Source organism: Epinephelus lanceolatus, chromosome 16, assembly GCF_041903045.1.
Source record: "Epinephelus lanceolatus isolate andai-2023 chromosome 16, ASM4190304v1, whole genome shotgun sequence".
Taxonomy (NCBI): Eukaryota; Metazoa; Chordata; class Actinopteri; order Perciformes; family Serranidae; genus Epinephelus; species Epinephelus lanceolatus.
In genome coordinates, this window is record NC_135749.1 from 38,307,737 (window position 1) to 38,312,692 (window position 4,956).

Consider the following 4,956-nt stretch of genomic DNA (forward strand, 5'->3'; position numbering starts at 1 on the left):
TCAACCGATCACCACCAAAATTTTATCATCTGTTCCTTGTCCCATTATCCACCTTTCCACCTTTCATTATCCAAATTTCATCAAAATCTGTTCATAACTTTTTGAGTTATTTTGCAGACTGTAAGGGCAATTTCCGTTCCACGTATTTGTTCTTTGGTGTGTGTGCCTGGCTGACGCGCTTTAGACAACAGTCAGAATCCGGTTTCTTTTGTCAGTTTATTTTCCATTCACTTTTCACATGTTCCATGTTGTTGCGTTCCGTATTAAATGTACAAATGAACTTGTCTTACCACAAGGTGCAGGGCAGGCACTCGAAACTTAAAACACAGACTTCAAAACTTAACTGCTGTCATTAAGTGGTCAAAAAAACGTGTCGCTACAAACCAGAAAAAGCACTAGACAGCTGACAGCTCCACCTCTTTATACACGGCTGCTAGCAATCACTCAGCCGATGCTCAATCAGCTGATTGTCAAAGACATCTACCTGTCAGATTAACAATTAACGCAAATACAGCTTGCAACAAGCCCATTTTCATTTCATTTGACATAATTTATAATAACAAAATCCATACACAAAGTCGTTAAACAAAAATTAACTCCAAAAGCAAAAATTTGGAAAAATCATAATCATGGCTCCAACACAGACAAACAAACTGATAGGCAGTTATACGAACCAATCTTGCTGCCTTCTGGCTTCAGGTATGCCGCTTGCAGTCAGACACGCTTGAATTGACAAAAAAAAAAAGGGAGAAAAAAAAAAGGGAGGGATCCCACGAGAATTGTATAAAAATGAACTTATTTATTCTAGAAGAAATGTGAAAATATTCTCATACAACAGCCCCAATTGACTATATAAAAAATAAACGAAAAAACGGCCTCAAGCCTCTAAGACAACCTATTTAAGGACAAATCAAATGCGGTCAAAAAACTGTGTAGTGCCGCTCTACCTGAGCCAACCTGAGTCCCAAATTACCTGACAAGATAAAGGCGTGGAAAGGAAACAAGAGGAACATGGGAAAAGAAGGCGTGAAGTCAGGCAGGTCACCATAACCAATTATTCTAATATTAATAATAGTTAATATTTATTAACACAAAGAATAAACCTTTAATGGGGCAAAAAAGATACACTTCTCACAAAGCAAAAAGATGAATTTGGCTCCTACACAAACAAACAAACAAACAGACAAACAGACTAACGCCGGTGAAAACATAACCTCCTTAGCGGAGGTAAAAATGAAATTCAAATTTCTTTTTTTCATAACTAAAGAGGAATAAAAACAATAAGGGAAAAAATATTGACTGAGGTATTCATAATTGATGCATGAAGGGGTTAATTCTAAAAAATAACTCCAACTCCAATAGAAAACTGACCACGGAATGTTTTATACAAAGGAAGATGAAGATTCCCAGCCTATTTAGCTGAATATTTTAAAATACAAGGATGGGAGGAAAACACGGAAGGGGGATTGTTTGGTCTGTGATGTAATAGACTGACTGTAATAGACTGTCAACAGCCAATGCACCCAGAGTACCTTGCACGCTGTATGTGGACGTGGAGAACCCATGACCAAACGTCAAAATGTGACGAGGTCAGAGTGAGAATGTATTCGATAACCCTCTTTTTTACAGATAACTGTCGCAGAGGATGCCGTAGTAGAAAATAGTGTTTCGTCTCCAGTTAATGATAATGTGATTATTCAGGCTCTAATTGCTGCTGGATACTGTAGAGGAGTGTGTGTTTGGCTTACATGAATAGAATTACTGACGTGGTGAAAGATAATTCATCATCAGGAACTGTGAAAACTCACATTTGTCAAGCATGGATTTTATTGTCCTTGGTTAAAATTTGTGGAGATGTCCCCATGTAATATAATTTAATGTGGAAGTAACAGAAACTTTTGAACTAGCTAGCTGACGCTGTGTGCTTATTAACTCCATGATCATAACAGAATATAGTACTATCACCGCTGCTCATTTCAGAAAGGACACCGCAAGAAAATGTTCTTTGTTTAGATTAGCATACAAACAATGGATACTTGTTTGTTTAGCTGTCATAATCAGCCATAGGTAACTCACTATCTACGTCAGCCACATCGCTAATGTTAGCAGGCCTTTAATTTTCCCTGCCTGGATGCAGATTGGAGCCCATAAGTTTACATGAACAAAGAGTGTGTTTTCTTTTGGTGTCCTCTCTAAAATGAGTAGTGATGAAAGTTCATATACTTTGTTATGATCAAGGTTGATAAGATAAGTTGTACTTCCACATTAAATTATGTTATATGGGGACATCTCCACAACTATTAATCAAGGACATTAAGCCAAATCTTTGACAAACGGATGGTTACGGAAAGTAACCGTGGTTCTATGAATAAAGGTCAACACGCCACTGTATGGGTCACTCTCTCCGAGGGTGAGCTGTTTCAGGAGACAATGTAGCAAATTAATCACATTAACACCTCCGATCTGCGGGTGCAATCAGAGCCTATATATACAGCTGTGTGATCGCCTGTTCAGTCTCTTTTCTCCGACTGAGGCCGAACCAGCCTTCTGAATGACACTGCAAGCTGGTGTGTTGACCTTTATTCGTAGAACCACGGTTACCTTCCGTAACCATCCGTTCTATTTCATATCAGGTCAACACGCCACCAAATGGGTCAACAGTATACCGAATAACGTCAGGCAGGAGGTGTAGTGAGGCCAAAAACACTCAGAACAACAGTTCGGTTTAGAACATAGTTTATTGAGGAAAGCCTCAGGTTGTGATAAAACAGTCAAAGGCCGATGAAGGCCACCTGTTGTGAAATAAAACATTTTCAACTGAGAAGGAAAAGGTCCCCATAAACAGAACCTCCTTAATCAATGAAACACAACCACCGGGTGAATACCAACCCTGAAGCCATGGTCCAGTACGGCAGGGACCACACACACTTCCCTGGCCTGAAGCCACGGTCCAGCATGGCAGGGGCTGCACAGTTCACTGGCCTGCTTCCAGAATGGCAGAGGCCATTGATGAAGCAAAATTTAGTCTGTAAAACCTTGCGAAGGTCCCAGAAGAGGCCCAACTGGCCGCCGCACAAATGTCCTCCCCCTTGAAGAGCGCCCAAGAGGCAGCCATCCCTCTGATGGAGTGGGCCACCACTCCCCTAGGTGGAGGGACCCCAGCACCATCATAGGCCAGAGCTATGGCCTTGATGACCCAGCGGGCCAAACGCTGCTTGGACAGAGCTTGGCCCAGCTTAGCTTCCCCATAGCACACAAAGAGCTGATCGGTCTGTCTAAGGGGGCATGTGCGGTCAATGTACACCCTCAGGGACCGGACTGGACAGCCCAAGTGCAACTGGGCTGCCTCTGCAGATTCATGGGGAGGAGGATGGAAGGGCTCCAGAACCAAGGGCCTCAACACAAAAGAGCAAGGGAGCACCTTCGGTAAAAAAGCTGGATTAGGTAGGAGAGAGATGGCAGATCCCTCTCCTCCTAATCTCAGACAAGACGGATGCACAGACAGGGCATGCAGTTCAGAGATCCGCTTCGCTGAGGCCATGGCAAGGAGAAAGGCTGTTTTGAGGGAAAGAAGCTCCAGCCCCAAATTGGCCAAAGGCTCAAAAGGAGGATCCAACAGAGCCCGCAGCATCAACTGCAAATCCCATGATGGGACCATGTGGGACCTTGGTGGCCGTATACGCCTAGCCCCCTTCAAAAACTGGCTAACAAGGGGCTGTGAGCCCACTGTTCTATCCTCAATAGGGATGTGACGGTCAGATATGGCCGCCACGTAGCCCCTCAAGGTGGATTCTGTCAGCCCTTTCTCCAACAGTGTCTGTAAAAATAAGAGGACCCCCGTGTCCCACAGGAGACTGGGTTCCAGCCCTTTCCTGCACACCACTGGCATAACCGTTTCCATCTACCAGCATAAAGCACCCTGGTAGAGGGAGCTCTGGCTGCCTGCACGGTAGCCATAACAGCAGGACTCAAGCTGCAGCGTGAGCCCCGTCTAGGGGCCAGACATGCAGCCTGTAAATCCCTGGGTTCTGGTGCCGGAGCTGCCCTTGACCCTGAGACAGCATGTCCAGCCTGACTGGGAGACACCATGGGGTTCCTGCCAGCAGCCTCTGCAAGGTCGCCATCCATGGCTGATGTGGCCAGTCTGGGGCCACAAGCAGAACCCTGGCCTCCATCATTCCCATCTTGGCCAGAATGGCTGGTATGAGGGGAAAGGGAGGAAATGCATACAGCAGGCCCTGGGGCCACCGGCCTGCAAGAGTGTCCACCCCCAATGTTCCCACCGGTCCCGCTATGGAGTACCACAGCAGGCAGTGGGTGGTCTCCAGTGACGCAAACAGGTCTACCTGGGCCTCTCTGAATCGAGACCAAATGGCTTCCACAATCTGTGGGTGAAGTTGCCACTCCCCTGGCCTGGGGCCGCCCCTGGACAGGAGATCTGCTGCTACGTTCACCTTCCCCGGCAAGTGGATGGCTTTCAGGGACACACCCTGAGCATGAGCCCAGAGGAGGAGTTTGTGTGCCAGGTCGTGCAGGGACCATGACCGCATACCTCCCTGGTGGTTGATGTAGGCAACCACGGTTCAATTGTCGGTCCTAACTAACACATGCTTCCCCCAAATCATGGAACGGAAATACAGGCCCGATACATTACCTCCAGTTCGAGCAGGTTGATGTGAGCCTCCCTCCAAAAGGGACCCCACCGGCCCCGGGCTGGGTGGTGCTCCCATAGAGCCCCCCCAGCCTGCTTCTGAGGCGTCTGTAGTTACGGTCACCCTTGAGCACACTGGGCCCAGTGGAACTCCTTCCCTGAGGCCCAGGGCCGTGGTCCACCATGCAATTACTGGGAGGCAAATCAAAGACACAGGGATAGCCCTCAGGCCATCCTCGTGGGGGCTCACCTTGTGCCTGGCAAGCCAACGCTGCAGCGGCCACAGATGAAGCAACCCCAGGGGC